At 33.0% G+C, this 11,429-nt stretch overlaps 1 long non-coding RNA gene across 1 annotated transcript; it reads right to left on the bottom strand.

Annotated features, from left to right (window-relative positions):
* Positions 1-6,782: 6,782 nt before the first annotated feature.
* On the bottom strand, positions 6,783-11,149 carry LOC125843283 (uncharacterized). The gene is made up of 3 exons (XR_007443956.1): positions 11,088-11,149; positions 10,764-10,912; positions 6,783-6,821 (listed from the first exon to the last, which is right to left on the bottom strand). It is a non-coding gene; the product is annotated as an uncharacterized LOC125843283 (long non-coding RNA).
* Between the last annotated feature and the right edge of the window lie 280 nt (positions 11,150-11,429).

Below are 11,429 nucleotides of genomic sequence, written 5' to 3'. Positions count from 1 at the left end.
TGCATCCAGGTGTGGGGCACCAGTCCCAAACTTCAGAGATACTATCCTGGTGCATTGCTGGTGCGCCATGCCAACCTTTATGGTGCATTCGTGGTGCATCGCGCCACCATTCTCCCTGAAAATTCTGACAAATTTTTATACTCATTTTCTGACCTTAATTCGACTAGAATCGAATGGTTTCTTCTCCACTCCCTTGGATTCGATTACTCAAAATAATTACTCGCTAATGTACTCAATATGTAACGACCTGATTTTGTCGTTATAGAAAAGCCAACGGGGAAAAGTTTTGGGCCGAAAAACTTTTTTGTAGTAATTGGGTTTTCCCAACCTAGTCCAAATTAGGATGAAATAAGAGTCTGTGAGGTGTAGAAAAATCTGGTAGCAATTGGGTGATCTAATTATGAATTTGATCACATGAGTAGATAGATAAGTCATTAAGGAACCCGTATGACTTTACAGAATTGAATTCGGGCGAGTAAAACTCCCAGAATTGAACTTAGCATGGAGAGTATTTTATGAGTGTCGTTGGTTGAAGGTGTGTTGTGAAATGGGGGTCTTGGAATTATTAAAATAACTCACTGGTTCCGTGCAAGTCGCTGGGGAGGGGTTTCTGCCGTCAGGACGGGGCCGCTATGGCGGGTTGGGTCCCACTATGGCGGGACTGACGTGACTTAAGTCGAAAATAAAACCCTAAAAACATTTTATTCTGCACTTTTCAACTTTGAGATCTAGGAGACGACCCCAGAAGAGTTCTTGATCATTTTTCACCATTCTTGAGGCTAAAGGTAAGGATTTTATTCCCCGAATGCATGTTTCGATCTGTAGAATGTAAATTGATGAGTAATTATCGATAGGGAAGGGTTCTGATCTGGAATTTATGGTGGAAAAAATCCTAATCTAGGTATGGGGATTAAGGGTTTGGTCTAGGGTTATTGGGTTTGTTATAATCCGGATAATTAGACCTTTGATTGTTGATCCTTGCGTATAAATTGTTGGTTGTAGACCTAGAACAAGTGGAAAGAATCCAGAAAAGGAAGATTCAAGTGCCTTAGGGGATTCAAGCTTGGATTCGAGGTAGGTGATGGTTGTGATTTTAGGTTGGTGTGATATATGTTTGTAATTGCTTCATTATAATGCATGTATGTATGTGAATGTTGCATTATTGATCACCTAATCGTAAATGAGGATAATTGAATAATTGTATGCCATGAATCACCTCTTGTTGTATGATTGTGAGAATATACATTGTGATTGTGATTGTGGTTGTGGTTTTTTTGAATGGGCAGGTGTCACGATCCGACACACTAACTGGGAGATGTCGTTAATAGATTTTTGGTACATTGACTTTCAGGTTCTAGGGGTTGTTCTTCTGCATTAGTTTGGTTAGTTGTTTGTTAAAACCTTGGAGTTTATCGAGACTCCATTTTTATAGTCATTTAAACCTGCTTCCGTATCTTTAAATGCCTTGGTTTTCATAAAATTTGTTTATTTGGGTTGTATTAATGGTTCTCCCACTGAAGGGTTTGTGTGGGTGCCAATCACGACGGTATGGGTCGTGACATAATACAACCCTCAAAACACTCACTTTCATCTAAAGAATTCATCAAAACCCCAACCAAACAAGATTTAGAATAAAACTTCAAGAACACTCATCAAGAACTTAAATCTTTCAATCTTTATGGACGAATTAGAATATATACATCATGATTGACGTGTGGATGAACGAACCCAACACTATGGAAACTTACATACCTCTTAGGGATCAAGCCTTTGGCAAAAATCCGTAACGAAACTCAATAATCTCGACGAACGCTTTGATCCTTTTCTCTTTTCTCCTCTTTTCTTTTCTTGAACTCTCAACTAAAACCCTAGGCGTATAATAGGATTATAAAACTGAACCTAATCAGTTTAGACCCCTATGACCTTACCAAAAATGAATTAAATCTGATTGGGTAAGGAAAAGACCAAAATACCCCTCACTATTTTTGGGTAACTTTCCTTAATTGGATAGCTTGACTTCAAAAGGACATATCTCACTCATCCGAACTCTAAACTTAGCAAAATTGGAGGCGTTGGAAAGATAATTCAAATACCTTTCAATTGATTTCTTATGGGCGACCTAACTCATCATGTACAGAAAGTTATGGTCATTTGACGTTGACCCCAAACTTAAAAGAACTTCTGAATGACTTGAATGAATTCTCTTTAGTTCTTTTTGGAACTCAAGGTGCTACATCTAGTGACCTTAACACTTAAAATTTTTTTAAATTCCTCGGTAAAATCCTACTCACAATGAAGGATGGTTCGAGTCTTAGTTCAAAAAATCTCAGGGATGTTACAATATCTCCCCCTTGGGATCATTCGTCCTCGAATGACGGCTGGACTGGATATGGAACAGGTCTACTCTTATCATTTCAGCCATACCAACTAGAATTTCCCGCATTACTCTTCGGAAATAACTAAGGGCTTTCATTTAGCTATTTCTCATAGTAAAACCTCATCCTGCTCTTCCTTCACATTTATAACTTTAGATGGAATAAACACACCATCACTATCACGATAAGATCATTAACCTTCTTTCTAACATCACTCCATTACAAAAAGGAACTCTGAAAAGATATCTCCCATACTCTTTGGAACTCATTACTATCTTATTCTCAAACACTTGACTTGATATCTCATAATGTCATCTCCCCCTTAGGTCCAAAGCTGACACTTGAAAGTTGTGGACCTATCCCATCATCTCTAAACTGGTCTACATCCTATTTTACTCTAACACTCGGGAGAAGTTTATCTCATGACTACCAAACTCTCCATAAGCAGGTACTAAGACCTCTTTCTAAGGTGTTTCTCTTAACCTCTTAATGCTCTAGTTACTCTTGTGACTTAGCCACACTTCACTGCCCTTATCTAAAGGTTAGGGTCTCTCACTCGTACAACTCATATTTATTGCAGCTAACATCTCAATTTCTCACATGCTCTATGTTAAGTCTTCTAGATCGAATCTCAAGACTAACATCATCACCCACATGTTGCCATTCTTTTGGTGATGACACTCGTCTCAAATTCAAGCTAAATGTTGATTACTAAACCCGAATATCAATATGATTGCTCGCCTACTATACTAAATCACCACTACTATGTGCAAATTTTAGAATCACTCCTCCACTAAGACCTTATGACCAGTAGTCAATCCTTACCTCTCAGTATCCATACTCACAAATTTCCATCATATTCCACTTCACAACTTAAGTACTACTTACTCACTTACCGTGCATCATCTCTCATATAGTTCTATCATCCTCTGAATACCATAGGGTTCTCCTTTCAAAATTCATAACCTAGCTTGGGTCTATCACCTCATAAGTACTTTTCTATCTGATTCCACACCTATATTTAGTCTCCTCTAACACGATGACACATCGACATCAACTCTATTATGGTTAACAATATACTCTAACTTATCTTGACTAGTAAATATTTCTCTTCCTTCTATCAAGAACTCTTTACAACATTATTATTCTTTTTTCTACTCATAAAGGAACTCATTTCTTATAACTGACTGGGTACACGATTGCAATAACATAATCTGCCCCATCACTATCTCATTTCCTTAAATCACTGAACCTCTGCATACTTTTATCTTGACTTAAGGGCACTCTTTACTACTACTGCTCATAATCTCGTAACCCATGCTACCCTTTCGGGCTAAAATACTACCCAAGCTCTAAACATACATCCTCATAAGGACCTCAGCTGAAACAAGACTTAGGGAAGAGAGTACAACTCACTTTTATCTCAAATGCATGATTCATATGAATATGAAGGCATTACTCTGAAACTCAACACTTAACTCACTCATGGGCTTCTCTCAAGCCCCTCTAGAGTCTTATGACTTCGTCAATACATTTGCTAAGAATAACTCATCCACAAGGATCTTGGGCTTTACTTTTTTCAACCACCTCTAGTATGATGGGTAGTCGAATGAATTTGAGAAACGCACGAGTATGAATAAATCTCTATGACATAGCTCTATTGTATGATTAAGAGTATGAAAGAAGGGAAACTTTTCTTAAATGTGTGTAGTCCCTCATTTATAGAAGTGGGGCCCTCACAACCATAAACAAGATCCTACTTGACACAGCTTCATAGACACCCTAGGACACTTGAGCTCTGTGCTCTACTACCAAGTTTGTCACAACCCGAGCCTACACCCTTGACGTGGCCGACACTCGAGAACCATTGTTGGTCCCCAAGCAAACCATCATCTCGGCTGACTATAAGCGAAAGACTAGCTTAAGCATACAAAAGCTTAAAACTGAATTAAATTCAATAAACTCAACTTAAAAATAATATGAACAATACTCAATAGATAACTCAGAGTTTGTAAAAACAACTCAAAGAAGATACATACTGAAAACTACTCAACTTTGTCAATCTATGAAGCCTCTACTATTATAGAAAGATATCGGGACAAGACACACGACATCTCAAAACTACTAACTATAAGATAAAGCTGAACTCCTCTGGAATATAAGAAGGATCACCAAAGCTGACTGGAACAATATCCCATGACCTCAACGAAACGCATGTTGATGATCCTGAATACCTGTATCAGCATCATGAAATGATGCAGGCCAAATGGCTTAGTACATGAAATATACGAGCATGTAAGGGGAATTCTAAAGCATAAACATACACTACAAGAAAAACACTCAATAACGAAGGGAAAATTGGTCCCTAAAAATGAGATTCTAGTCCCTAAAGTTCAATAGCGACCAGAAAATTTGTTCGCTACCCCGTCCCTATAGCCTCCGTCGCTAAATGTCATTAAGGACAGGATGAAATAGCTAGTCCTTAAATTGATTCTGAAACCGGTATAAAAATGGACCCTAAGATTGTTTAAGGGACTACATTTCTGGTCCCTATTAGCAAAAATCTAGTCCTAAAAAACACCTTTATGGACTATATTTACTGGTCCTTGAATACAAGATCCACCAGTTCAATGGGCTTTTTAGGACCAGTAAATTGATCTCTATATATATGTTCTTATATTTCCAATTTTTGAAATTGTAATACAATTTTCAAAAGCAATAATTAGATGCACATACACAAATTATCATACTCTGTTTTTATACATATATGATATATGTATATGAATACACAATTTAATACATCAATCACTGTCATTATTTACACAACTACTTTACAACAAAAAAAACTAACATCCTTTATCCATTAATATAAATGTAGATGTCTTGTTGGTTTATCCCGTTGCCTATGCTTTTCTGAGTTTCAACACTAGCAGTTCCCATCTGAAAATTGTCAGGTCTAACAAGCTATTTCGAGCAATTTTAGGTCCAATTTCTGTTAAGTCCATGGAAGAGAGATGAGCTTCATGCGAATTCTAACCTTCTACGAGTGGAGAGAAGCCCATATTTGTCTAGCAAGTAACAACGTTCAGGCAGAGTATGCTATTGTCTACTAGTACACTTATCGTCACTAAGGGTGTGTTTGGTATGAAGGAAAACATTTTTCGGAAAATGATTTTCAATTTTCTCATGTTTTGTTGGATAAAATATTTTGGAATATATTTTCCAAATCAACTCATTTTTCTCAAATTCAAGGAAAACGACTTCCCTTCAAAAAGTAAGGAAAACATTTTCCAAAACTTTCCTCCAACTTCAATACAATTTTTTTATGGATGAATGTTCATTGAGCAACTGATGCTTGTTTCCAATTTCAAAATTTTATTTTCACCCTACCCCACCCCTGCCCTCAACCCCCCTCCCCTGAAAAAATAATAAATTTAAAGCTTCTTTTTCAAAAAGTACTTTCAATTTCAAATTTTTGTTTTTCACCCCCACCCCACCCCGACCCCCCCCCCAAAAAAAATACAATTAAAGTTTGTTTTCAAAAAATATTTCCCATTTCAAATTTTTATTTTTTCACCTCATCCCATTCTAGAAAAACATTTTCCTTCATACCAAACACACCCTAAAAAGTCAGCAGTGTGTTGATGAAATCCATTTGCTTAAAGGACCTGCAATGATGAAAGACATAAAATTTAGCCAATGTGTGCTCAATTTAATTTTAAAATAAAGGGAGCTAATTTGTTCACAATCAAGATGATACACAAGCATGTTTATCCTAGATACTTTATGCACAATGCATTGACTTAATAATGTGCAACTTCAATTTAGCTAATGCCAAGTGCTTAAAAAGAGGAGTTCATTTTTCACAACACATGGAGTAACATATTTTATACTAAATTTTAACAGTGATTAACATTAAATATAGAATAAATCCTCAAAGTATGTAAGTTTCAATGACTTCAACCAAAAATTGAAGAGTTCAAATTGTTTAATCTTGTCTCTTATTCACCATCCTAAAAGTATCACATCTTGTGAATTTGATTAACACATATTTTACTTGTTCTATGTAACTTACTAAAGAATATATGCAGTTAATCATTAAGAAGGAGGGTAATGTGATTGATTCATTATAGTATTGAAATATTAAACTTTATATATAATTTTCCACATTATATAAGCAAGTTGTAGTTATAGCTCCTTTAAATATTAAAAAGAGGTGTAAGTATATCTTATCTTGTCTTTCTATCTTAAAACGTTAAATAGTAATTTTTAGTTGTTTCAAGTTAGTCAATAATTAGCTGGATACATCAAAAAAATTAAAAGGCAGTAAGGTCAGAAGTTCTAGAGTAACTCACTGGGAAGTAGGTACTTGCCTCGAAACTCTTTAAAAATTACGTACTCTTTCCATACCGCATCAATTAGAACTGGTAGATTGTAACATATGGCCTGTAGTAGAAGCAAGATGCTAAGATAAATAAAAGTTAAGATAAGAGATACTAGAATAATTGAAACATAGCTCATTAAAGAAATTTAATTATTTAAGATTTCTTCAATCCAGTTCTACTCGAGCAAAGATGCAACCAATACTAATGAAAGAAAGTAAAATATTAAACACAATAATTAACTCAATCCTTTCAACTTTAAAAGAGAAGGCGCAAGCTAAAAACTGATGGGTGACTTGCATGAATTTTCTATTTAGCTCTTTCGAAGTCCGAGGTGTTACAGTTTACTTGTCACCCAAGTAAAATCATAAATATTATTTAATGAAGAATAGATCTTGTCCATACATCAGTTACTTGATGGACGTACCGGATTAAGTTTCTACCTCTATAAATTGGTCCTCCCTCCATCCATTAGGGTTACCACATACTCTCTACATTATTCTCATCCACATCTGTCGGTGATGGAAATCATGTAGAGAATATATGGTAACCCTAATGGGTGGAGGTAGAAATCAATTTATAGAGGTTAAAACTTAATCTGGTATGTCCATCAAATAACCAATTTATGGACGAGATCTATTCTTTATTAAATATTTTTATTGTTTTACTTGGATCAAAAGTAAATTTGGGTCATAAGTCAGATATTATTCTTACATTAATAAGAACACCTTATTTCAACATATAATTACTCTCTATTGTATAGTGAATAAGTTAATGACTTAGAATATTTTTCTTTGTCTCAACTCTCTCTTTCACTATACAAAAGTTGAGACAAAAAAATATATTCTTAGTCTTCAACTAATTCACTATACAAAAGTGAGAAATTATATGTTGAAGGAATGTGTCTTTTTGTGGAGTTTTGGACTCTTCAATTAATCCGGGGTTGTTTGAATTTGTATGATGTTGTTGGACTGCAGTATTCTGGAAGGAACAAGTCAAGAGTTATACTGCTAGATCGGTGTAGATTATGTCTTAGTGGACGTGAATGTCCATAAAGAGAATGAGATATTCGCCCCTCAACCTGAATACTTTTTTTATTCATTTTTGTCATTTTATTTTTAACGATAATTTATTGTAATTTGTGAAATGTACACCAACATAAATTTTGAATAATGTTTAAAATGCACATTTTTCACCGTATGGGTATGAAAATAATTGCACCTTTATTATTTTTTGTATATTTTTTAAATATCTAAATTTTAATTTAAAATTAAATCTATATAATTCAAATTAGCTTCAAACTCTTCGAAGGAGAATACACTCACAGGTGCAATATTGCTCCTGAGACACTCACTTGGCAAAAGATGAGGTCCACCCGATTATATCTCAAAATCATACTATAAAAAATATTTGTATCTTAGAGAAACTTCATTCCCTAATTGTGCATAAAAATATTTTTAATATAATTATTTTGTATATAATTTAATTATTAAAGACTTCAAAAGTTAATTTATAATATATAGTTTCATAGTTGCCGTTATTGCAACTCTAGAATTTTGATAAAAGTTTTCAAAGGTTTTAGTATATAAACAGTAATTTTTGACTTAAATGTATATAATACAATTTTTATGTTTATCTGACTAGATTATATCTTAACTGTTATAAAAATAAATATATTAGCAATCTTTACACCTGTCGATAAATTTAAATTAGACAATCAGATTATAGCTTTTCCCAATTGAGCATCTAAACAAAAAATTTCTTCAATTTTTCTAAAAACATCAAGACGTTTTCTCAAGCTTTCATCATATAGATTAGTTAACAACATTAAACACGTCACTCATCAGCCTAATTGGAACATGAATGAGTTTTTATGACTTATTAAGGCTAATGTATATAATTAAAGAAGATACAATTTTAAGAGGTTAATTTATTTACGTAATACGCACTTGAGAACAAACACAAAAGCTTTTTCAATATTTATGTCACAAATGTTTATTAGAAATACTTTATTATTTATTCCAATGCAATTTAAATTCAAAAGAACATTTCAATATTGTTATTTCAGATTCAGAGGTTAATCGTACTATGACAATTTCACGTAAGATAGAATTTGTTTTTTTGGGTGATAGTGAAAAAGGTGACTAAAAGTTGACAGATAAGTTACCTTTATTGTCACTCCACAGAAAACTACATCAGATTTTCACCTCAAACGGCTCCTTGTTTAATTTTTTCATATTCATTGGATCCTCTTTGTGTTTGAGGATCCTCCTTCTACCCTGCCCCGAAGAGTATTTAGGACCAATTCACTCACGTTTTCATGTTCCATTTGAACACTGTCCTTTTTTTTTTTATATTATTTTCAAAGTATAAGATTATGCCCTTTACCGAATATATGCAGATCCAATTACAATTTTATATATAAGAAGAACAAAAATATCTTTCTTGATCAATCTATTTACCCCTCATTCTTCAATAATAAAGAAGATCATTTTCAAGTTTAAATTTGTTCATTTGAAATTTAGGTTCTTCTACTTCATATTTATTTACTATGAATATTTTCTTGCTTAGATGTATGCCCTTTTTCTATTGACACTATCTCAATTGGTCACCTGAATGACACTATGTCAATTTTGATCTTTTTGATCATTTATTTTAGTTTAATGTTTATCACAGAGATGTACTCTCTTAATTATAAAATCATCTCTTAGATAATTTGATTGTGTAAAGATTTTTTTTATCGATATCATAACTTAAACTCTATTGTTAACTATTTTAATTGTTCTCCATTTGACTTTCTATTGCATCTGAAGAAATGATAAAGTGTTTATGTTAGACACTTTTGATACAAATACTGAAAATGCTTCTGTGTGTATTCCCAAGTACCAACTACATGGAGAAATTAACCACTTCAATCGTTACCTTATTTAGTTATAAATACTAGCCTCAATAACCAAACAACCCAATTCATGCTCCAATTTAGATTGATGTGTGACATACTGTGTTTGGCTAACTAATCAACATAATGAGAGTTTGAGAATATGAGCCGAAGCTTTTCAAAAGTTTGAGTAAGAAGTTTTTTGTTAAGATGCTTAATTGGGATTATCTATAACTCTAGTGTTTAAATAAAATTTATCAACATATTAAAAGGTTGTCGATACATTCATCTTATAAAAATTTGGCTATAAAGGATGATTGGATGAATATAAAAATTATATTACACAAACGAATATCTAGAATACTTTTATAAATCTTCTTAAGTTGTCAATGACGGCAACTATGAGACTATATATTATAAACAGATTTCTTGGATTTTTATTAGTTGATGATATACAAAAATAATTATGTTAAAAATATTGTCTTTATGCATAATTAGGAGTGGATTTTATTTAAGATAAACATACCCAACAACTATATATATCTCAAAATCATACTATAATGAACGTATATGTGGCAAAGTTAAACAACTATGTTGCTTTGACAAATTATACATTGTACTGTTTAGAGAGGCTGCTATAATACTTCGGAGGCCTAGTTTCAAAGTCCAAATGAACCAGTAGTTTTTTAAATATCACATTTAGTCGAATATAATTTTCAATCTAAGACCAGAAAATATCGATTCCAAATAAAACTTGGTAATTAAAGTAAAATGTTGTTATAGAGATTGTTTCTCATTGAAAGGTCAGACTATATTTCATAATTTAAGTATTTAAAGTTATCCAAACTTTTGAAACCCTAATCATAATTTAAACACAATTTTGAATACTTTTCCCCTTCTACAATCTAATTTTTCTGTGTTGTTTAATATTCAATACTATCTTTTTAATTATATCATTTTCATATTTAATATTTATTTTTTAATTATTTTTTACTTGTCAAGTTCCTTCATATATGCTTTAGTTATATGGATCGATATAATTGAGTCTCCAAAAAATTTAAACGAATCAAGAAATTCTGAAAATTATGTGAATAATTTGAAATATAATTAAATAAACATGTGACTTACCTCTTTTGAGAATTATCGTGATCCATGTGCACTTAACTTGATGGCAATTTCATGTGTTTGAAAGTACTTAAATCAGTTGTGAAAAAGTTGAACTTGTTCAATTGAATCTACATAATCAATTAGGATAATTCATCCAATTGAGTTTCTGGCTGCATCAGAGAAATTACCAAGTCTTAGAGATCACATATAAATCTTCGCTTAATCACAATATTCATTGAGTAGACAAATTTAATAATACATCTTCACAAAAGGAACATGAAGCTACATCCTCTTATAAGAACATATAGATTTATAACAAAAAGGATACAAAGTTAGGAGTCTTACTTCTAAAAGTTGATTGCCTACGATACACAACACATAGGACCTCGAGTGTTGATCACCTAGAGTTAGGAACCTCGTCTTCTTTACCATCTTAGAAGAACACTGGATGCTGCGGCGGAGAACAAGAGGTTTCCTTTTGAAACCTTTACCAGATACAGAGAATATATAGATAGACCCATAGGATCCAATCTTGTCCTAGTTCCTTTTTTTTTTGTTTCTGCTTTCTTTCCGTTTTGGCCCCATATTGGGCCTTGACTTGTTTTGTTAATTTTTTTATTATTAATAAAATCCAACCTGACGATTTAATTCACTGGGCCATGCGAACACCTACTCTAACACCTAAGT

This window comes from Solanum stenotomum, chromosome 10 (assembly GCF_019186545.1).
Source record: "Solanum stenotomum isolate F172 chromosome 10, ASM1918654v1, whole genome shotgun sequence".
Taxonomy (NCBI): domain Eukaryota; kingdom Viridiplantae; phylum Streptophyta; class Magnoliopsida; order Solanales; family Solanaceae; genus Solanum; species Solanum stenotomum.
This window is presented reverse-complemented; position numbering and strand designations above follow the sequence as displayed.